At 40.0% G+C, this 25,086-nt stretch overlaps 1 protein-coding gene and 1 long non-coding RNA gene across 4 annotated transcripts in view; one reads left to right on the top strand and one right to left on the bottom strand.

Moving 5' to 3' along the window:
• Nucleotides 1-25,086, bottom strand: part of FOXO3 (forkhead box O3) — a 127,044-nt gene that overhangs the window by 28,398 nt on the left and 73,560 nt on the right. Inside the window, exon 1 of one of the 3 annotated variants that reach the window (XM_054699081.1) lies at nt 1,031-1,077. The exons of the other annotated variants lie outside the window; for them this stretch is intronic. The gene's annotated coding sequence lies outside the window, so the exon portion shown is untranslated. Of the gene's footprint in view, nt 1-1,030; nt 1,078-25,086 lie in introns of those variants that run through there. 3 annotated transcript variants of the gene reach the window in all.
• Nucleotides 1,028-25,051, top strand: LOC119252758 (uncharacterized). Its single transcript, XR_005126915.1, has 3 exons — nt 1,028-1,062; nt 10,985-11,099; nt 24,872-25,051. It is a non-coding gene; the product is annotated as an uncharacterized LOC119252758 (long non-coding RNA).

The following is a 25,086-nucleotide window of genomic DNA, read 5'->3' as shown; positions in this document are numbered from 1 at the left end:
TCTGTCATAACATCTAGTTGCTAAGAGAGCCAAGCAGATACTATGATCCCAACCTAAAGCCATGTGAACAGTTCAGGTTATTTGAATCCATTACTGAGAAATCAAGATGCGGATGAATTACTGGAAAGCAAATATCTCTAGAAAGAAATTTTAGTGTCAGGTACAAATACACCAGTTTTTCTTCAACTTGGGCCAGACTTAAAGAACTCTTAAAGCAACTCTATCACAATGTGCCTGAAGAGTAGAGACAATATCCATCTCATTTTTTCATCAATCTCCCCTTTTACAAAATGATTTATACTGCAGCAAGTCCTGTGTAGGGGCAGAAGCTCTTTAGGTATAGTTAGTAACAATACTGTTGAGCCTGTGTCCTGTGACCGCAGCTGCAATTAGTGTCCTAATCCTTCAAAGAGGCATGTGCGGTAGGGAACTCACATTCAGTTGTGCTATGGTCCTAACAGCTACAGCCTAGAGAACCTGTGCTTCTCCTCCCCAAAGAAATTAGCATAAAGATGACTGCCCCCAGAAACTAGTAATTATTTTTCTTGCTATATTGAAGACAGTCTTCTACTGCAAGATACATTTAATTGTTTACTGGGAAAGTATACATGGCCATTACATACAGACTAAATGTGAGGACAATGGAACCAGATTAGGTGTCTGATCCTGAAATTAAAAAAAAATTCCACCAATATTTTACACAAAGGCATAAATTCATACATTCAATTTAAGGTGGCCAATAGAGGGAGGCTGGGAGATGGCGAAGGAAGAACACAGGCTGATATCAGCCAGGTTCAAAGTAAAATCCAGGTACTGGTGTTTGTCCCATGTCCTTAGGGAATTTATTTAATCCAGGCTGTCCCCTTCATAAAATAGTATAAAAACACCCTATCTGCCTAACTCTAGGATCTTTGGGAAGATTAAATGAAATTAGGCATACAAAGCACTCATCAGAGAGCCAAGCACAAAAGAGGCTCTCAACTGTCAGATCCCACACACGAAAGCAGTGACATCACAAAGGTTCACTTACTGTTTTCCGAGCATCATTCTTTAAGCCAAAAGGTAAGAGGGCAGTTCCTTCCAGGGAAAGATTTCAAACTCTTAAAAGTATTTCAGAGGTGCTATGCCAGTCAGGAGTATAACTGGTTATTTCTTAACTTGTTGCTACCCTATGTCCACTTCAACCCCTTCCAAAGCATGTTTACCTTGTGGAGACTGTCCACTAACCCAGACACCAGCTGCATGTGCTTCCCCTGGAGCACAGAGAGGGTTTTGTCTGGAAGCAACATGTGGTATCAATTTATCCTTCTCAGCAACAGCAACAAGGAATCCACTAATTTTAAAAATAAAAAGGGAGTTGTGTAATTTAACTCTTAAAAGCCTGGCCTTTTTTTTTTTTTTTTTAATGGTAAATTTAGGTTTCGGTGTTTTTCTTTTTTTTTCTTTTGCGATAAAACATTGGTTAATACTGTATATAATTTAAGGGAACAGGTTCACAACTCCTCAGATATATGTTACCATACTACACCCACCATCAAAGTACCCATAATTCTTTATGATACACCGCTGGTCACCCCCTCACCCCTACCTCCTAGTTCCCAACCCCACCACCCTCTCCCTCTAGCAGCCTCAAGTCTCAGCATTTTAAAAAGACAGCCCCTCCCTCTTCATCCTTCCATCCCCCAACTCTCAAAAGCAGCAAAATAAGAGTTAAGGGTTTTTTTTTTTTTTTAAGATTTATTTATTTATGATTATAAGAACTGGGGTACAGGCCAGAGGTGCAAGAGGTAAGAGGATTCACCAAAGACAGAGCAGAGAACAGAAGAGATAGACAGACCGAAGTACACTGCTGAGGGGAGCAGTGGGCGAGCCAGGGGAGGTCTGCTGTGCCATGTGGGTAGCTCCCTGCCCGGGGATTGAACTAGCGCTGCGGAGGCTGCGGACAGCTTCACAGCACTGCACTCAACCCCTTGTGCCACTAGGGAGGCCCAAGATTTATGGTTATTAAACGCCAAGTCAGACCCACTGTTTTCCGCCGGGTATATTTCAGGTGTCTCCCTGGTCCCGATGAGGGATTTCTGTGGGATGATGTGTAAAAGACTGCCTTTATGACAGTAGTCATCTACTTTGCCTTATACGAGACAGCATTTCAAGTAGGTCTCACTGCTTTGACTTGTGGGCAGTGGCAATTCAGAGTGAGGCTACAAAATGCCTGAATTTTAATATAGGCATCTGCTGAACTGGAGATGATAATGTCAAGGAAAAGGCCAGTGGAAATCATGCAGGAGTCATAGGAGGCCCTGGGACTGTGTGCCACAGCAAAGCAACGCAAAGATACAGCTTCAAGAGAGAAAAACTGATTTATAGTGTCAGGTTCTTTCAAAGGCAGCTCTCTGGACAGATCCTGATTTCTCTTAAGTATTAGGTCTTCACCAGGGCTGCCCATTAGAATCACCTGGGGAGACTTTAGACACACCTCACTCCTGGAGACTGATTCAATTCGTATGGGTTGAGGGGGAAAGAGGCCTTTTTAAAGCTCCACAGATTATTCTAGTGTGCAATTAGAGCTGAGTACCACTGGAATTTTCCCCCTTACATTTCCAATGACTGAGAATCTGATTCCAGGTTAGTGATTCTTAGTCTTCCCAGGTCTGGAAACACAGTTACTGTTCTTTAAGTCCGAGTTTCCACCATTTAGAAAATAAAAAAGATATGATTATATGTGCAGGGTAATATGGAGAGTTAGAACATTTTTTTCAGATCACTTTTTTTTCTGGAGGAAAAAAGCAAGGGGGAGGGGGATGGGTCTTTGACCTTGCACTGCTGGTGGACAGACATCTCATTCTGCCCTGTGCCAGTTCTTCACCCAGAATACAGAAAAGAGGACAGGTAGACTTTCACAAAACCAGTAATCGATACAGGCAAAAGAAGGGATGAGCTGGGACAGGAATTAATCCCTATAATTTTCAGAAGCCTCTTGAATTATCATGCAATCTTATATGATCCCTTTTATAAACTGCCCTTCAAATGAAACACCAAAAAAGACAGATTGGGTAAAAACAGCCACTGAAACAAGTCATAGCCGAATCCTGAAGTACTTATCAGCTTCTATTGATAATACAGCAAAGTATTACTTAATAAATTTCCCTAAGAACCCAAGTACAAGTACATAGTAAGATAATGTCAGGATTATTAACAACCAAATATTCTGTTCCTCACCCCTTCACTGAGCAAAACACTACATCATTGTACTCAGTGCAAAGATCCTTGGATGGACCCTGTAAAGGTCCAAGTAGTGGCACCATCAAGGGAGAAGAAACATGGCTGGTCCTCTTAGGAGACATTGCTAGTCTAAGTTTTAGCTGGCTTGTCCTCTTTCACAAGATTTTACCTGCTTTAGAGTTAACTTGTAATTCAAAAGCAAGTTCAATTGTGTAAAACAGGCCTAAAATCAGAAACATTTATTACTTTGGACTATACGGACTATCAGCTGTAATAGCCAAGCAAGTCCTTCAGACAGAGAAGAAAACTTAAATAAACACATAAAGTATTGCACAATCAACCCTGATGTGTAAGACGAGTTCCAGGCTAGTCCCACTCTTATTCTTGTCTAAAGCACTGAAAGCTTAAGCCATTAAGGGACTTATTTTTAAAAGACGACGTTCTAAAATAAATATTGTCGGGAACTTGGCTGAAGGATTAAATTTCCAGCTAGAAACAAGATTTCCGTTCAATTTGCTGACAATAATCCTCTACCCACAGAGATTTCCTTTGAAAACTAACATTTGTTTCAAGTTTTCATGCAGTAAGCAACAGGTTCTGGTCTCTTACCAGGAGGAGCAAAAATAAAAATAATAGTAAATAATAATAATCTGGTGAAGAGCAAAAGGAACCTACTTTCTGTGCAAACGAAATGAGACATGAGTCTTAGGAGAATGAAGAGCTGAACAAACAATCTAATCTGCCCCGCCCTCAACTGAAAAAGAAATCCTAGATGGGGAAATAAAGTTTTTGTTCGAGTGAAAAAGATGGCCACCACTGTGTTACAGACAACGTTGCTAGAATTTTTAGTGTGGGCTTTATTTTCATATTAATTTTTTTTATTTTCTTCATTTAGCAATCTTCTTTTCAAGCTCTTCCACAGCTGTTTCTGCTCTTGGAGGGCAAGAGGGAACATTCCATTCCTCACAGCCAAACCTGCACTTCCGGCACACAGAGAACCCTGGCAGCTTTGCAACCTCTGCCCACACCCACTCCCTGCAGCACCCTGTCCCTCCCCCCCAACCTTCCACGTCCAGCCCCACATCCTTCTCCCCACAGACTAAGGAAGCAGCAGCTAAGGGTAGGCAGTCCAAGGAACACAGACACCAGAAAGCTGGCCAAAGCTGGAGCTTTTGACCACCCCTACCCTCTTTCTCCAACTTCTTCCCTGATGTTACTGAATCCACTTCCCCTTCCCTCAAGGGCTTAGCACACACATGCTACTTCAATTCTCTTTTAAGACCATGGACTGCTAGCCATAAGAATTGGGCACTTCAAGGGGTTCAAGTCACGAAGTTACAGAACATCCTTGATACTAGTGACTCTGCAGAGTAAAACTGAGAAAGTTTTGTTACTAACACAATTTTCACTGATGAAAAAAAATAAAGCTGCAAGTTTTTCCAATTTGAAACTTACTGTGGGTGGCAAGAGAGAGAATTAAAAGGGCATCAGAAATACATATCCAGAATTCAGAATACATCAGAGAGTTTAGAATAACTTTCATGGCATTAGGTAAATGATGAGAGTAGGAACTTCAGTAAAAAGCAATACTGGGGGAAGTGGAGGTGGATGAGAAACCCATCAGTAACAAGCAGTATTGACTTTACAGAGAAAGAAAGTGAGCAGCTGAAATACAGGGCATACCTATATATTCCCTGCATAATGGAAATTCAATCAGCTAGTAAGTGGCAGCTAAGTTGAGACAAACCCCCAGATCTCCTGGCCTTGAAAGGTAGCAACAATACCACACAGAAACAGAATATTAGTCCCAGTGTGTGAATTACCACACACTAATTAAAGTGATGAAGTACATGGAGCACAACGGATGGTTAATTTCCTTCTTTCCCTTCTTCCCTCCAACTTCGGTCTTGATTTACAATTCAAGAAATCGAAGTCTGTCTCCTCTGTCATACTGAGCTCTTCAAAATCAGACACCATGACTTATAACTTTAGTACCTAGTGTGGGGCTGCTATATAGTAGGTGAATTAGTGGGAAGGGGCAGTAGTAAAAAGCACACATGAATTATACTTTAAAATAAAATGCACAAAACATGGGGTGAATAAATGATCCCCACTTGAGTGAAGATAGAAATAAGTATTGTAAAATGTGAAGAAGCATCTAGGTTGTTTTAAAGTTGACAAATCTCACCCTTGGGTATTAACTTCAATTATACAATCCAATCTCCAAAAATAAGATGATATATTAATCTAACAGGTAGGCTTAAGCGTCTTGACAATAAGGGATAATAAAAGCAAGGCTACCTGATGAAACAAGGGGTTGGCAGAGTGCTCAAAGGATGATCCAGGAGTAAGAGCTTATCTACTTACCTTGGGATGCCATGGGACCCTCACTATTACTTGGAAATGCAGCTGGCGTAAAGCCCTTAGAAGCATATACAAAACTACAGATAACAAGAGAAATACAAATAGAGCCTCTTTCACCTGCAATTTGAAGAAACTTAATGTATTTGTTGCCTACCAGGGCAATGCTTTCCACTTGACAAATCTCATTTTATTTTCACAAGCCTTTTGGAAGGAAACTGAGGTGCCAACAGTTAAGTAACTTGCTTGGTAGGTAGTGGTGCTAGAAATCAAGCCTGTGGCTAACACCAGAAAAGAGCCTTCACCACCTTCACTCCCTATGAAGTTATCAAACTGCCTAATGAGAAAAGCACCATTAGTAAGTGACCAAGGAACATGAAGCTTTAAAAACTACAAAAATCCATATTATTGAATTGAATGTTCCATCTCTAAATTTCTGCATATAGAACCTAGGATTAGGAAAGGAAGGTTGAAGGTAGAAAATGACTAGCCATAAAATAAGCCTTGTTGGAATCAGATCATTTTTAAATATGACCCCCCCCTCCACACACACACCAAAGGGGTACTACTGGAGTGTCCTAACCTGACCTGGAACCACCACTTACAGGGAACAACCAAACATGATCACAGCCATAATCATTAAGTACCCAGGCCTTCCTCAGTGGCACATCTGGCTTCTGTGTTCAGGGAGCATGAACCCGTGACTGAGTCCAGCCAGTATTACCTGGCTGTCCCTGGCAGGTTTATTCAGGCCCTCAACAAGCTGGCACCATGCTATGGGTCCTCAAGCCAGAGACATCAGGCAAATGTCTGCATTGTCCTGGACCTTGCTATTAAGAAGCTTAATCTGAAACAGGGACTCAGCTCTATACTATTTAAAACATGTAATTAGCTTATTATTGAGCCAGAGAAGATTAGCTTGCTTTAAAACTATGTGAATTTTTAAAATATGATGCCTTTTGTCTGCCAACTGACAAAGTGATCAGGATGCTTCTGTTTAACCTCAGTCAAAAATTCTGGTAGAAAGCAGCTTTAAGGTTGCATGTGCATGCTATTTTATTATTTGTCTTCTGGCATCAAAACCTGCAGAAGCAGAAATCACTGACAATGCAAGCACATTAAGGGGATGGATGTGGAGGTGCTGAGTGGGTGAGTTAAACAGCTTGAGAGTCTGATATCTGAAATCCAGGAAAACTGCTTTTCTCTTCTTAGTTTACAATCCCTTCCTTCACATGAAATTCACTGGCTTTCGCATCACACATATAAACATTGACTGTTTCCAGCTCTTCAGATGTTATGGCTCAGAAAAATTGTTCTTTTTTGTCTTGTTATTTCAAGAGCAACCAATTTCTTCTTGGTAGCTCTGAAATATATGCCAGCATGTGGGCACAGTCACACAGCTACGCACAGGCCCACACCCTGGAAAGCCTGGGAGGGGTGGAGGCACATTTTTCAGCCAGGGAAGAAAACGTTTGGCCTGGTATTTACAAAACAGACATTTGTGTATGCATTTGGAAACAGTGTATCTTCCAAATGTCAGCACTAATAATTCTAACAGTCATCAAAAATCAAGGTATTACTGGTGAAAAGCAGAAAAAGAAAATACCACATAATAGAATATCTCACGTTGGCCACTGCAAAACAAAAATGATACTTTTTCTTTATGGGAATAAAGAATACAGCAGTCAGTTCTGTTCTGCACACTGACTCAGGCCTACAGGTACCCTCTTTCTCATCCACACTCTAGTGAAATTCAGCTAATAAGGAGCTTCCTGAGGAACTGCTTTCCCTACCCTACAACCTCACCTGCAATTGCAGCATTTCCCTATACTGGTTTTGCAGGATTTTTGTTTAAAATCACAGGATGCAAAAGTGGCTGATGACCAATATGATATTACTAAATACGCAGTGAATCAATCATTATTCTAGGACACTCCTGGGTGCAAATTACATGTAGAGATGAACAGCAGACAGTTCAAAAGTCCATGTAAAGCGATGAAATAAAGAGAGGACATTTCTACTAACTAAAGAACCAGACACATTTCCACTATTCTGAAGGAAAAAAAAAAATACATTTAATTCTTCAGAGATCAGTGTATTCTAACTGAAAATGTAGCATGTTCCAAGTGTGTCAGGTAATGTATGAGCTCTGCCCCTTTTCCCCAACGCTGATTAATGAAACTACTGAGTGTGCATGGGTTAACTCACAGTTTTTCTAAAGGCCACAACAGGAATGCAATATTTTAGTACCAATATGCATTAGGCTGTAATATATTTCATGTACACTGATAGGTAAAGAAGGCACTTAAGAAACAGGAAACACTAGCATTAGTAGAGTAGAATCTTTCACCCAAGCGGCAAGAGGATAGTATAACTGGCAAAAGTAGTTATATAGCGACACTAAGATTTCGTCAGAAAAGACTATGAATAGTATGGTCTAAGTTGGGGGTGAGCCTACTCCTCAATCAGCAAGTGTCACAGTGAGCATGACCCAGTGGTCCCCAGACACTAGGCGTCAATGATTCCAAGATCATTTCCAACGATGCAGGCTCTCTGGCCTCATAACTACCTCCCTGGTTGAGTCTGATGGAGTAGGTATAGCCTTAAGATTCTCTCCCACAACTTCCTAGAGTTCATCATCAGGGCTTCTGAAGGTTTTTAGGCCCCCGTCCCCCTTAATCAGATTATCCATTTGCTAACAGAAAATGTGTGGGAGCTCACAGCGTGAGCAGGTATGTCTTTCCCAAAAGCTTAACCAATGATTGTACATACAGAGACTGCTGAGATTAATTAGTTTCCATCAAGACAAGGGAGGAAAGAAACACACAGCAACAGATGTTGCTAGGCCATTTTCAGGTTCAAAGGTAGCTTTAAGCAATATACTTCCAACTCTCTGAGGCATTATGTGGAATACTACCATCTTATATTAGCTGTTTCTCCTAAACAAGTACATCAGGTTCATTCAAACAGCGATGACATCAGCAGTCTTCCCAAGTAAGATAGACTAGTCCTAATGTTAATTTGTGGACAGAAACAAAATCACACTAGCTTATAAATTTAACAAATCCAGGATGGGTGGCAATCCTCTATGGGAAGCTGGTGTTTCTGTAAGTATTGCAAGCGAAATACTAATGGTCCTTTGTTCTGGATTATCTTACAAGGATGTTTTATTTGCATAATAAGCAACCCTGAAAGATGTGTCTCCCTCTAGAGCAAAGGGCAGTGGTGCTTAATGCCCATTACAAAAAATTTAGGATTCCTAAACTCAGGGTTTCTTCTCCTTTAACATACCCACTGCAGGTGCAGGAATCAACCTGCGTCCCTCTGTGTCACACCTGTGGGATTTGGAACAAGGAGAACTGATACAAAGTATACTGTTGCTTATGCTGCTAGTGCCACAAGTGTGTAACGAATTCCTTTGCCTCCAACCTAAGAGTCTGCAGACCAATAGAGTCAAATCACAGACATCTGCGGTTCTTGACAGCTCACTGCTTTAGCTTACAAAATGCCGATAGATCCCTAACAGTAAAAGACAAAACTAAGCTTTTTCTCCACCCCTATATCAATGAAAAGGAACATAAGCCAATGGGATGAAGGAGGAAAATGAGGTCACAAGTAGGAAAGGCACACACACATGGCTCCAGCATTTTGAATGTTCTGACTTGGCTCTGCTGAAGACCCCATGTGGCTTTATAAAAACAAACCATTAATAAAAGAGGAGGGGAAGGGGGAAAGAGAAGCTCCCTGATAGTCACTTTGCAGTGTCATCTGGATTGATCACCATCTTCTCAGCTGTTGCTCAATGCCATGGTTTGCTTATGAGGGGCAGAGCTGGTGAGCAGCAGGTTAGGTTTATTTCTTCTTGCCTTCCTCTTCTACCACACGAGAGCAGACTGCATATGTCCACCGCTCCCCATCTCCTTGACAACCTACTACTTATTGCATGGGGGCTCTTAGCATCATTTGTTGAGTTTCTGCAGGGTGCAGATTTCCATCATGGAGTCCTTGGGCCATTCCTAGAGGGAAGAATTTCTCTTTAATCCTTTTGTTTATAGGCTATCCCAAATTTAACCCTGGTGGAAATGCTCTGGTCCTTCTCCTTGCTACAGTAACTTTGTCATTGTAAAATGTCCTGTATGGAGAAGTTCAGGCTTTCCTTCTTCCATGTTTAGCTACCACATTCATTTTCTTCATTCCTCATAGTATATAGCAACTTTAGACCTGCAAATAGGAAGACATACTAGGCAGAGCCCATAAACCAAGAGCAAACACATGCATCTACACATTTATATACTCTCTCCAAGTTTCTAAAAGAGGAGAGTAATTTTCTACCTTATTAAATATGAACCAGGAGCCTTTACTGTAAAATGTAAAAATCTTACAAGACTTCAAGCTCTACGGTCGTTAACTAACTGATTTAAACCAGACATGTTCTGGTACATAGGAAATTGGTATTTTCTTTTCCCGCCCCCTTCCTTTGGATAATCTACTTCCATTCTTGGCAAAAAGAGGCATATATTTACTATAGTATTCACATGCACCTACACGTCCAATGCCTTTGGAATGATACTGGATTGCTGCCACAAGACCAAATAACATGCTCTTTGAGAAATAATTATCAATTAGAGAGTTATAAAATGGGCTAGCAGGTCTACTTTACTCACATTGTGTGGTATTTTGGCCACCAAACACAAGCTTTCTTTGGTTACTCTTTACATCAATCAGAAAATTATGTTAATTTGCTGTGATACTATTTGTGGATATACATGGAAAAGAGTGCAGACACCCAGGAGTAAATTAGAGTCAACTCACTCCACTTTGGCAGCAGATCCCTGTACACGTATTCCAGATACTAATACACAGAGACCACAGCCTAGGCTGGGTGACTAGGGCTACATTAAAAAAAAAAAAAAAAAAGAACTATTAGCAACAACAAGCAAGTAATCAATTTTTAGTGCTTTCAGACTAGAGTAGCTGCCAAAAGAATTTAGCAAAAGCCATCATTTTAAAAATACCAGTTAAGTTACAGTGAGATATTCTTACTATAGTAAATAGGTTTTACTTTGCTTAAATCTATATGAGGTCCAAAAAGATAGAAAAAAATTAATAAATGCTTAAAATTTATACAGCACTTGGGCATTTGAAAAGTCCTATAGCTTTTTCTGTCATTCCTGATGGCTCTTTTATGTGGTATTTTTTTCAGTGATGAATATTAAAATATTTCAGAGGAGAGGTACATTATGAATATGAAGTCATAAGATAAAAGACAAATGGAAAGAATCAAATTGCCCCCCAAAAAGCACAACTATATCTCTTTTTCTGTGTGCTTGACACATGAAACTCTCAACACATTTTTTTAAAGACAAATTAACTCCTCCCTTTATTTTCTCTTTTGAACTAGACCATGCTGAATAAGGTTGGCATCCACAAGAAAACCCAGCACTAATGAAATAAGTACACCCTTTTCACAGGTTCTCCATCTCCCAGGAAATTCACCTTTAGCACTAAAAGTCTCAGTAAGTATAAAGTATCAGATTTAAGAAAGTTGTCCATGTTGAACTTCAGAAGCATTTAAAAGCTTAAATGTGGATACTATTCATTTTATTAGGAATCATACTCATGCTTCAAGTAGACTGACTACATAATACAAATACAGTAGGAGAGAACATTTAATCTTTAATTAAGATTCAGGATTTTTTTTGGTAACTGGGAAAATAAATATTTGAATTAATTGTCAAAAATATTAAGTGGGTACAAACATAAAAAACATATCAACTGCTATTGATATTAAAAACATACATAACCTTTGACTTAGTGGAAAGACTACTTTGTTCTCTTCTCCTTACTAACAGAATGTTTATGTTTACTTGGGCACAGGGCTAAGGAGAAAAAAGAGAAACTAAATTTCCCAGCCAGTTCTAACCAATGACACCTAAGGGAAGAGTTCAAGGACCTTCCAATTAGGACTAAATGAAAACAAAGCCATTCCCAGAAGAAGAAAAGATGGGTGACTTACTCAGGGGAAAGAAGTCACTTAATAACCAATATTTTATATACCTTTTACAGATAAATACTACACAGTTACTCTAAGCCTGTGTGGGTTGAAAGACTTTATTTCAGGATTTAAAATGTTCTTTTCAACATCCTTATACACCTTCTTCATATACTATTGAGTCCACACCAGTAAAGTCTTAGCTCTGCATTAGCCCCAAAGCATCAACATCCCTGTTAAGACAATGAGGTCACTGGACCAGGTCAGCCAACTTCTTTGGTGTCTCCCACGAAACTCCTAGCATAGGGCTGGCCACTTCACCCACAACTCATTTTCATTAAACTGTAACCATCTGCACCCTTCCTTTGTAAAGGATATTTTAAATAGGGAAAAAACAACAACAACAAAAACAGCAACCCCCTTCCAAATCAAAATGAAAGTTTGATGGACTGACAGTTGCTTTAGAAAGTGATTTTATTTGGTTAATATTTTGCCTTTATGTATACATACCCTATATCTAATCATCCCAACTTCCTTTTGCTTAGGATTTAAACAAACTACCCAGCTCCTCCATCCTGATTCCTCCTAGGAAGTAGCATCTGGAATTTACTTCAGTTTTCTGATCATTAGCTTTAATAAGGATCCTATGATTTGAAGGTAAAAAGTGAATAGCACAATTCCATAATACTTTCAGACACAGTGGATAGATCTAGGTGGACAAACGAGGTGGATGCAATAACAGCATCTCCCCTAGCCTCACCTGAATGGCCAGGGCTGGTTTTCTGGAAGGGTCTTACATACATATATACATACATCACATTCAAACATGTACTTCTGGAGGTCGTTCCATGCACCAGCTGTACAAACACAAGAAAACAACTTTGACATGGACCCATGGTCTCATTCATGCATTTTACAATTTTGTGGGGTTAGGGGAAGATAAGGAAGTTTGGGACAGTTATTGATTGAACAAATAGATTTGTGAATAGTGCTTTGAAGGTGAACAGGAGGCCATGAGAGAAAAACAACAGGGTGGATTGGATGGACCTAAGACTTAGAATGGAAAGTCAAGAAAGATGTAAGACCTGTAAGATGAGCAGTCAAATAATGAAAGTCATAGGAGAGGATTCTACCTAGTGAAAAAAAGGAAGAAGAGAAAATCTAGAAATCATACAGCAGAATGGCAGGCAGAATGTGAACAAGAGTCACTGCAGAGGATGGGAGGGTAGTGATCACAGTGCTGAGAACACAGTGCTTTAATGAGGAGGAAGAAGTAACCCTTATAAAAAAGGAGGCGGCGGGGACTGTCTATACATTTTGGCAAAGGTTGCATTGCTGAACTTGGGAACAATAATATGGGGACTGAACGAGGGGTAGATGCCAGCAAGGGAAGATTAATAATAATAAAAAAGCTAACATCTATTGTGTACTTATTATCTACTATGCACTGTTCTAACAATGGGGTTGGTGACAATATTCCCTGTTTTACATAAAAGAATTGAAGCTTGAAGAAATCTACTTAAGACTACATGCTATGTGTTGGAACTCCAGGATCAGAACTCCAGGGGTCTGCCTCCAGAACCCAAATGCTAAGTAGTGAAGGCCTCAGGGGCAAGAGGGAACAAGACCCAGGGCCTGTGTGCATGGAACAGCAGTGTCCTGGTCCATGAGTCACACAAAGGTCTTTCCCAACAGAGTAGATGTGCGTAAGGGATATGAGATTCTACAGGCAGGCTCTTTGGGTACACTGGGGAACAACAGCACAGGATCAGTCTCTCCACTGGGGAAAATTACTATCTAAAAAAATTACTATCTAAGGGATGGTACATCCCAGAATAAATACTTTGACAATTTTGTGCTCCTTTTCCACTAGTCACCAGTGAGAGACCTCTGAAGTTATTTCAACCTAGAGATGAGGCCAGGGACAATCACAGTTGGATTCTAAACCCAAGTCAAGTCTTACCATTCCTGCTCCACTGCCTTAATTTTCCATAGTTCAGCTCTGGACAAGACCACTTTCATTAGGGGGTGGTGTAGGTGGTCGGGTATTCCACTCTCACTGGCTGAGCAGGGACAAAACAAAGCAGAACACACAGGATATGTCCTTTCCTCTTAGAGTTAAGTTAGCAAGGAAAATTGAGCAAGAGAAGAAACTGTTGGAGTGCTGTTAAGCCATCTTTCATTCCATAAACAAACCAACAAAATAGCAACTGTGGATTTCTTCTGAGAGCTGCTCATCTTGCTTTCAAGACCCAGCCATCCGCTGCCTCTCCCCCCACCTAGGAATTGTTTCTAGGCACTTGAAAGGGTGAATGCTAGTTCTGAGGTGACCTCAAAACAAGTCACAGAAGTAAAACTGTGGTCCTCGAGTGGCCTCCCCCTAAGCCTGCCCTGTCCTCATCTTTCTGTCTCCATCCAGCTTACTACATATAAAAAGGTCAAGCCAACCCTCAGTAAAGAATTTACTAATTGTTTATACAGTACAATTACAAGAATGAATGAAAAATGAAGTCATCATCTGTAGAACAGCACTACATAAAAACTGGGGTGAAATTTCCGACTAAAGTTTTCCAGAGAGATTACTGAAAGGTGGAGAAATGAGAGCTTAAAAACCTATTTAACATATTATGAGTTACTTTCTCTGGATGAAAAGTAGAAAGCACACAGAAATTCTTTAACTGGGAAGCTTAGACGCACTTGTCAAAGAATGTGAAATACAGATTATACTCTAAATCTATATAAATGAGTTCAGTATGTCAGAATAAATTAGCTTTACGGGACCACTAATTGGACTTAACTCTACTCAGCTGGACAGGGTCAGACATGCTTACCTGTGATTCTTCCAAGACTTGTCTAAAACAATGCAAACTAAGAGTTAATTTTTCAATGGCTGCTTATGAACCCCTGATCCTTATGTCCCATCCTGTTTGCAATGGGAACAATTATAGTAAGTCACTAAAGACCCCAAAATGGATTAAAGGAAATTATACACTAAATCTATATCAAGCAGTTATTACAACTCTGATTGATACATTAAATGTTATTATTCTAATCAGTACAGGAGAAAAATGGCACAGAGAAATTAAAACGTAATTTTGGAATGGTAAGAGACTTCAGAAAATGATTAACCCAGCGATGTTCAAAGTGCTTAGTAGAGGGGCCTCCCTGGTGGCGCAGAGTTTGTTAAATCTCAGCAATATCAAACTACTGCGAGCCACTGCATGAGTTTGATCCTAGGCCGGGGAGCTAACCCACATGGCAGAGCAAGACCTCTTCTGTCTCTCCCACTGCTCCCCTCAGCAGCGTATTTCAGTAGATCCACCTGTTCTGCTCCCCACTCTGTCTCTGGTGAATCCTCTCATCTTCTGCACCTCTGGCGTAAACCCCAGCTTTTGCATGTATGCATAAATAAAAACAAATCTTAAAAAAATACACAAAGTGCTTAGTGGAGCTATGGAGGTTCTTTAAGACACACGGTAGGGGAAGAAAACTAAGAAATTTTATGTGTCAAAGTTACCAAAGTTGACTGATTTCAAAAGCATTTACAGAAATGATTTAATAGCATTAGTAGGAATGTTTGTTTTTTGCTACTGATGATCAAATATTTTTAAATAATTCAAATTTAAAGGCATCGCAAGGAAACCAAAATTAGCTAAAACAATCCCATCACACTTAAGTACTAATTTTGTTTCTAATCAGTAGTAACTGGAAGCTCAGTATCTACAATTATGCCAACAAGTAGTCGGGCCAAATACAAATTAGTTGAATGAACAGGATCCATCAACTTTATAGAAAAACCTAACATGAGAGGGTAAAATCACTCAAAGCAATAAAAGGGAAGTGCAAAAAGCACTACATGCACTGCATGACTAATAATCCAAATTTCATATTTACTAATTGTATGTAAGAAATTGTGAAGGATCAAAAAAACCCAAGTTGATGAAATATTCTAACATGCAAATATAATAGATGCTAAAAGGTTTACACAAGCAAAAATGACACATGGAAAAAAATCTTAAACATCAGGATAAATGGGAATACATTCACAAGAAATGCTGACATTTTTGTTACCGATGAAGCATATCTTTGCGAATTTCTTTAATATATGTTTGTGGTCTCTGAAAGTATAGCTCATCAATTAATTGTACACTACTGTTAAAGCATACAATGACGTAATACATAGGCCTACATAGGGAAGTATGGCCAAGGCCAGTGGGGCGGGGGGAGGTTAGGGATTTGGAGAAAGGAAGAATCTCCATTTTAATTCAATTGATATGTATTGCTGCCCTGTATTGCTGCCTAAATTATGGCACCTGGAAAATTTTCACTGGACTATCCTAATGCCTACTGTGCTGCAGATAAGCTTTTCAGTCATCCTGCATGTACTTTTCAAAGCCTCTACCCTTCTTATTACCATACAACATCATCTCAAACTTCCTTTCCAATGAAAACAATTTACTTCCTTTTTTCGTGCATCTCTCTGAGAGTAGTGACTCTCTTCCTCTTCATATACCATCACTTCCCTTCAAATTCCAACTTTAAGCACAATACCTGGCAGCATTCAGATCAGTGTTCTGGCCCCATGTATGTGGAAGCTGGTATCTCGTTTCAAAAGGCAGAGCTGTCTTATGCTTGGTGCTTTGCAATTCTGAACCGGTCTATTTCACAGGTATATAGTTTTGTTTGATAATGCCTCTGTAGTAGGTTGTAACTCCGAGAATGAGCAAATTTTCTTTTTCTGCACCTTAGAGTGATTGACTCAATTTAATGTGTGCAGTGTGGTGTTCAATATATACAAAGTAAAGTCTACGTAGCTCTCTGCTATAGGACCAAGACTACAATTTATCATCCAAGTTTTTAAAATCAATAGGCACTTTTTAGGGAGAGTTAGATTGTTCAAATTAAGTATAAAAACAAGGTGCCTAGGCAATTGCAGTAGATGGATTTGAGGGTGAGGTTAGGAGTGTTAAGCTCATCCTGACAGCAAACCCAAACCTGTCTGTCCAGCAACTCTTGCTCCCCTCTGAAGGGCCCCTGTCACTGTTGTCCCCTGGGGTCACTGCAACTTTGCTCAAGCAGAGCTTTCCAATCCAGAGAATGCTTTTTGAGAGTAAAATACAGTGAGAAATTATATGGTCACATCTGGCTTCTCTCATTTCAGTCCAATACACTGTGACCAATAAGCTGTACTCATGGCTTTATTTACACCACCTACTTTATATACAAGGAGAGGAAACCTTTCCCCAAAAGTCAAAAAGCTAATGCTTGAATAGTATGGAAATCAATGGTGTCCTCACTTCCTTTCCCAGAACTGGGGGTAGAGATTTAGCTTTGCACATGAAAGAAAGCAGGTTCTGGGCTTTCACCCTGTATGAGGTCCAGGGAGCACTGGTACCAGGGTTCCGAGGGTCACTCTTCTGGCTCTTTCCCTACTGTCAATTGGTAATAACTTTATGCTGACAGTGCCATCCACTTTTCTAAAACTTACTGCTTTTGAAACAGTAAGTCATCTTTAAAAACAGCACAGTACACATCACTGTGCTGGTTCCCAGTTCCTCATCCTAAACACATGCTCCTGTGTAGAAAACCAACCACAGTTTAGAAACCCAAACTGTCACCCACATAGGGATTGCTAACATGGCTGCTTCTACAGGGGCCTTGAAAACTGAGAGGCAGCAAGGGGAGGCGGGGAGTCATAGCCTTCTTTACCTGAGTTTATTGATACCACCTGCCTGGAATTCTCAAATGTCTTGAAATATCAGAACAGAGAAGTTCCTACATCACCTCACCTGAACCCATCATCTTAGAGAGGGGAACACCAGTGTCACAGAGTCACACACTGCAAGGTTTCCTGGCTCTGATGCCACAGTTTACTGTTTCTATACTGGTGATTTTCAAATCATATATTCATCAATAGAGCACTTAACACTCTTGGTGTTTTTAAAGCGTGTTTGTGTTTTAGTGGTGGTGGCGGCAGGGGTGGGTGTAGAAGACCCAGAGTCTCTTCTCACAACCCTGATCTTCCCTCAGGCCTGCAGACCTTCTGAGCATCTCTGGGTCTCTTAGAATTAACTAGATTTGAAAACCTCTGCTCTGTACCATACTCCTCCTTATTTTCCCCTGGCCAATATATCTAAAAATGTTGTATAAATGTGTATGGGGGAGTGGAGGGAGGTAGTAAGGGTAGTAATGTAAGTATGCAATTGCAGGTATATCTTGTTTTATTGCACTTTGCATTTTTTACCATACCCTCCATAATTATAACTTGCTAAGTTTCAGATAATGGTTAGCATTTTTTTTCAGTAATAACATTTTTAAATTAAGATATATACATTGTTTCTTTTAGGACACACTGATATTGCACACTTTATAGTATAGTCCAAACATAACTCATACGCATTGAGAAACCAAAGAAATTCATGTAACTTGCTTTATAGCATTGTTCATTTTATTGCAGTAGTCTGGAACAGAACCCACAATATCTCCAAGGTATGTGCGTAATGACATTGCTAAAAATTTGAAGAACGGTAAAAAGTTACTCATTCCAACTACCCTAATGTAACCATTGTTGACAGCTTGATATATTTTGTTTTCATTTTTTCTTCTAAGTACATTTGTTTTACAAATTTGAAAACATAATTTTCTGTCCTGTTTTACTGACTTGACATTGGACATATATTTGCTTAACAAATTAAATTTTTATTAACACTTATGATAATTTCAGGATGTTCTTTTTGATATATGGCTACCTTTGAGTATATGTCAGAAAACTTGGGTATTATAATCATTCAACTGAAGTGCAGAGAAAAATTTCTTTAATGGAGATATTCACTACATAAGAAGACCAAAGAGCTACTGAAGAGACAGAAAAGACCAGAATAAGAGGAAGGGACGCACTGCTGGCTTTCATGAGGGGAGAAAAACTCAGGGGGAAAGAAAGATGTTATTGAGAAAATACTGGCAGAAATACAGTTTTGCAGAACCACACCTCCAGAAAAACAAACTGCATGTTTCTGTCTTTATCAGGCAGGAGTCTGATGTGTATAGTAAATCCATTCAGCTTAGCTTATCTAATGTGACTCTTACACGTCCAAGAAGACACTCAACAACTGACTGCCCCATTCTGTTACTGACTGAACTTGCCCCTGGCTACTCTGGAGGAGACCCAAAGATTTCCACTTTTAAATCCATAACAAGGTACAAGTAAGTGAAGGAGGACTCTAGGACAAAGCCCCCTGCCTATCTCTAGGCTGGCTTCTCTGGCTCTCTATGTTCTATATTGTGTCACGGCACTCAGCAGGACCTCAAGGAAGATGATTCACATGATACTTAGCAAACATAAACATAAAAATTTGTTTTTTTAAGTAGTGTTAAAGTAGCCAAAAAATTAGAGAAAAGTAGGTAATGGAAAATTACAACTTAGTATATGTGAATTCTCTTCATGCCTCATTTTACTTTTTGCCTGCTTTGGGGAAAACTTAAGTGGGGAAAACTTAATTAGAGGAAGATACAAAGTTATAAACTAATCTGAAGGTCAAAGGCAAAGAACTGCCTGGCACCCAGATACCCTCCCAAACAGCAGTTCACTCAGCATGTCAGAAGCCCTTTGGATCCATCTGCAGGGTGGCTCTTACAGAGCACCTGGGATGTAAACAGAGGTGGCTCATTGGGACCGCCTAGAAGGAAGCTTTAGAGCTACCTGTGTAACCTGGGTCTTGGAACCTCTCAAATTCTTCCAGGGAATACAAATAAACCTTGATAGGTACCGGACATGAACTAAGTCCTCCTGAGAACAGAGAGAGCTCTGCCAGTGGTTGCCAGTTTGGGTGGTCTTTGCTTCCTGTGGTTTCCCAGAGGGAGGTCCCTTCTGAGTGGTGCGCTCACTCCAATCCTCATCCTCACTACTTCCAGAACATGCTCTAGAGAACTTCATCCCTGGTTACATAGGGAGCTATTTCTTGAGACACAGTGGTAAAGGGCTGGGATGGTCTTTTAATTAGGCCACCTCCTTCAGCTTCTAGGATCCCAGCACACAAAGCTGAAAGCAGATGCTTGTCCTGCCCCATGTACCATCATCCATGAGGCATGCAGGGATTATCCATTCCTTTTGTCCAATGATTTCTCTTGAGCATAGGAAACAGTGATCTTTTGAGAGGTCAGTGAACAAATATACCAAGAAGTGGTCATCTTACATCTATATTCCCAAGATACCAAGTTAATGTTTTATGTGCGCAAATGCATATACTCACACCTACAAATAGATTTATACTTATATCCTTATCTATATAGATATACAAGCATCTATAAATATATTAAGTCACACCAGAATGGCCTTGCGCACAATGAGCACTCCAATCTCCACATCTTTCTTCCAGAGCAGGAAGAGAGGTGCTAGTCACGTTTTGGAAGCAGGCCATGAACTCAGGCCTCAGAACAATCGGTCTTCTCACTCCTCAAACTGAGGGCTTGCTTCCCTAGTGGGAGGGGTGACACAGCTTAATCCCAGTTATGCGAGAAGGCTGACAAGATTAGCACACAGACCACCAATCAGTAGTAGAAATGGCTTTCTTTTTTTTTTCTGAGAAGTTTTATCAGGGGAACCAGTTATTAAGTTATACACAAAAGTCAGGCTTTTTAAAAAATGTTCCTTTTTCTTGTCTCTAAACACTTGAGTCATTGTAACTAACTCATCCCCCATGACTTAGCCCAAACCTTCTAACTAAGGCAAATAGGTCAAGCATGTTCTGGAAAACACTAATTTTGCCTAGCTAACTATCTTTTATTCTGACCCTCTTACCTCTATTTCTATCCCATTATGCAACCCTACCAGGGCCATTTCATCACCCCCTACAATGTGAAACGCCACTGTGAGGATGGGCCTCTCTAACAAGGGAAGGCACTTCTCACACCCCTTGCAGCACCCCACGTCTACAAACATTTCTTGTCAGGGAATCATACAATTTTATTATTTGTAATTGTGATATAATTTAAAGAGAAAAAATATATACAGCATATAACAAACACCATATACCTAATACTCACCTTTAACAAAACTTATTATTTGGTGATGTTTCAAATAACTTTGGTAAAAAAGGAATAAAATATTATAGATACAGGTGAAACACCCTGTTTCCTCTGCTCATTCCACTTTTCTTTCATCCTTGTCATAAACAAGAACTCTACAAAGTTTGACTTTCATTAAATATATATATATATATATGCATAAACAACATATAATATTCTCTGCATGATTAAAAACTTTATATTAATGGTATCAAACCATTTAATTTGTTATGCAACGTGTACTTTTTGATCATTTAAAAAAAACTCCTATGGAAAGTTTCAAACATATGCAAAAGTAGAAAGACTGCTATAATGAACTCCCATGTACTCGTCATCCAGCCTCATGACCAATCTCATTATATGTACATATAAATAACTCTGTCCCCTATCCATGCACCACCACCCCCAATTACTCTGAAGCAAATCCCATAAGTGCAAAACTTTTAAAGATCTAGTTTCTTCTGGAGCCAGCTTTCTCTCCTAGGCAGAATGGAGTGTGGGGGAGGGTGGAGGGGAATTCAAATACACAATTTGGTTTCAACCATTCTAACAATCATAGCTCAAATTACTGGCAAATGGATCCAATAGGTCAAAAAAGAACACTAGTTTTGGTTAGGGCCCAGCAGTTGAAGCATAAGCTTTTCCTTTCCCAGTGGCTTTAAAGCAGAGAGGAAGTCATCCCTGAATCTTTCCATTGCTTACTTTATTCAATCCCAGCTCAGTCTTCTTCCTCAATACTTGAACTGCTCAAGAAAATATCCTTTGTCACCTAAAAGAAATGCTATCCTCACTCTCCCTAACATACTCAATACCTGAACTGCATCTCTAAATAAATTTACACACATAACAGAAGTTGCTAATGCTTACCAAGTGCTTCTTCGTAACAAAGAAGGATACCTTTTTCTGCATCCTTCAGGTTGCACTATTAATTCATTTTATAGATGAGGACACTGTGCACAGAGAAGTCCCCAAAGATCAAATAGTTTTAATTGTGGAACCTTATATTAAACCCAGATGGACTGGCTCCACAGTCCACCTAACAACCCACACCTCCTTCTTAGCAAAAGTTCCCAGTGGAACATAAAGAAGCCATAGACTTGAGGAGTGTTTGGAGACAATCAAAACTCCTTCAGCAAGTATGTGATAAAAACCTGAGAAACTGAGCCTAATCGAAGGCTGTCTGCTGCTCTGGGCAATTGGTTCTCAGCTTGATGATTTTCAACATTTCCTTTTAAGTGGTAACAATCAAATTGACTTCTATGCAAAAAAAAAAAAAAAAAGGTAAAAAATAGTACAAAGGTAGACAAAAGCCATTCATCAGTCCAGCTTCCCCTCTCAACTTGACTCTCAACAGCCACTTACAACAGGGAACTGAAAAAAGAGTAGATCATGCTCTTAATGCCCCCAAACATGTGACCTTCCTTCATCTTGAGAATGTGGTATCACCATATCAAAGAGCTCATTGTACTGTATGCACAAAGGGGGGGTCAGAATTATAATGACCTAAGTAGTTGACCTTCAAGCAATAAATGCATCAAAGCTTGATCCCTAATAATTTTTGGTCATTTGCAACAGAATTGGTTTTTAAAGAAGAAATACCATTTTTCTTTTATGAATGAAATCCAACGTTTTAGTCAGCAGCTTCTTAGGCTATAAATATCTTAACTATTACATTCTTTATGAACACACAATCTTAAAAAAAATCAGCAGATAAAACCTTCTCTTGTATGTGCCCACTTACCAACCCCCCCGCCCTACCCCCTGCACACACACCTTCCCAGAGTGCCTGAGTGAAAGTTCCTTACAAAGGGGAGCTAAAGGTTTGCCCCTTTGTGATCATACTGAGACAGGGCAAGCTAGGGTTATTAGGCAGTTTTAGGTATAGTGCAGGAGGGGGCCTCTGAAGAAATCAGGAAGGCTTCAGAGATAAGGATAACCAAGGAAATACAACCAATTCCACTGGGAAAAACAAACACCATTGTTAAACACTAGGGGAAAACAAACATCCTAGCACCACAGGTAATCTTGTTAAGGATGGTCCTGGTTTTCTTCAGATGAGAAGATGAAGTGTAAAGATATTCACCGGGAGGGCTAGACCATAAAGGTAAAGCGATAAGCATAACAGATGGGGAAAGAAAATACTGTTAAGGAATGTGAAATTCCTTGCTTAGTACCCTCTGGGAGTTAACCAATCAGGGAGAGAAAGAGTAAAATTTAAACATAATGAGGGAGAGAAAGTATATATTGCCAACATAATATCCCATACCGGCTCATCTTGGCCCCTCCCAGGTACTTTATACCTGGGAGTCTTTCTTCTTTGTCTCTTTTCTTCCTAAACTTTTTTTTCAAAGACAAGATTTGTCTCTCTCTGCTTACTTACTCCAAAAGTCTGTGAATTCCTTTCTACGGTTTCACGAGACAAGAACTCGTGGTAAAGAGGCAGCAGTTGTTACACACGCCGGCATCAATACTGTTTATTTTCAACTTCTAAAAAAGAGTAAACACCAGTGTCCCAGTACCTTTTATTTATTCAACCAGTATTGAGCACTAAGTATATTACGGCATATTCAATGTTAAAATACACGGAAGAGTTTTTTATTTTGAATCTACTAATATCTTGGATAGTCCCTGTTCTGCTTAAGTTTCTGACTTATGAAGCCTCAATTGAGAGCGTATCTTCTAGCTGAATTTTACTTTCTTTTTTTTTTTTTAATAGAGGCATGTTTTATTTATTTATTTGTTTGTTTGTTTTGTTTATACATGCACTGGGTACAGTCAGAAGTGCGGGAGGGTGAGAGAATTCACCAGAGCGGGGAGCAGAGCAGGCAGAAGGACCGAAGTACACTGCTGAGGGGAGCAGCGGGCGGCAGGAGAGGTCTGCGCGCCATGTGGGACCCTCCTCTGGTGGCCGGGGAGCAGCCGGGGATCGAACCGGCGCCGCCGAGGCTGCGGGCAGCTTCACAACCTAGCGCTCAACCGCTGCGCCACCGGGGAGGCCCTGAATTTTACTTTCTTATGGTAAGTTAAAAAATTACAAGAAATTAGAAGAGATCAGTAAAAAGATTGTAACATAGCAATACTTGCTAATTCATAGGTTTACAGAATAGTTTTATAAATACCACACACAATTTTAGAGCTCCAACTTCATTCTTGATTAAGTGTAAACTTCTCCATCATATTCTTCCCCCAAAGAAGGGAAATAAGGAAAAGAAATATTACAGTGTGGGCCTCCCCGGTGGCGCAGTGGTTGAGCACCGCACTGCGAAGCTGTGCACAGCTTCTGCAGCGCCGGTTCGATTCCCCGCCGGCCAGGGAGAACCCTACATGGGGCAGCAGACCTCTCCTGCCTTGCCCGCTGCTCTCCTCAGCAGTGTCTTTGGTTCATCTGCCTGTTCTGCTCCCTGCTCTGGCTCTGGTGAATTCTCTCACCCTCCCGCGCTTCTGACTGTACCCCAGTTCTTGTATATATTAAAAAAAAAAAAGTTAAAAAAAAAAGAAATATTAGCGTCTATTAAAAGTTTTTTGCACCGTGTTCCATTTCCATGTTCTAAATTTATACAGGCCAGGCAGGATGAGATGGAGAAACAGTCAGTTGACATCCATGGATCTCCAGTTCAAACATGGTGCCAGCTTTTTCTTTTACATTTTGTGTCTGAATAGATATGGGAGGTTATAGGGATATATACAGGTCCTAGCTTGACCCAGAGCATTAAAAGACACCTACAACAATATCATAGTACCTTAAATAATGCAAAAACAGTGAGTTTGGGAGAAATAAAAGTTACTCAAGAAAAAATTATACGGAATAAAACTGGCTGCAGAAAGACCATAGTTGCTATTATATGGGAGAAAGTATTATGCTTCTGTATTTTTCAGAGTGCTAATATTTCAAAGGCCAAAGGTAAGTGTTCTTGATAGAAGAGTGCTTCTATCTGACTGGCTAATTCTTCACTTGCTTGTCCCCGCTACACTTATCCTTTGTCATGCTGCTGGTCATAATATGCTTCCAAAAAGAAATTTAAGGCAGCGAGTCTATGCTGTGTTCAGCTTTGAAGTCCTCAGAGTGCCTGGCACCATGTCTAAACCAAGCTCAGTGCTCACTAGTAAAACTTTTCATTAATTAGATTAAGGCAGCTTTCCCTGGTGTGAAGCAATATGAAGGACACAGCACTGGGCAACTATAAAGGTTGAACCTGAATCTAATCAAACCTGAAGTGCTAATTTCCATTTCAGGAAATTCAAGTGATAGAAGAACAAGATAATGACACCACAAGAAAACAGATATATCCACAATGTGGGACATTCTGCAGGACAACTGACCCACTTTCCACAAGCAGTCAATCAATGGCACAGAAAACCAATGGGGGAGGAGAGCTGGAGGTTGCCCTTGATTAAAAAAGACTTAACATCCAAATGTCGTATGTGGATTCTAACAAAACAACTATTTT

This window comes from Talpa occidentalis, unplaced genomic scaffold (genome assembly GCF_014898055.3).
Source record: "Talpa occidentalis isolate TD23 unplaced genomic scaffold, MPIMG_talOcc4v2.1 talOcc4.2, whole genome shotgun sequence".
Lineage (NCBI taxonomy): Eukaryota > Metazoa > Chordata > Mammalia > Eulipotyphla > Talpidae > Talpa > Talpa occidentalis.
This window is presented reverse-complemented; position numbering and strand designations above follow the sequence as displayed.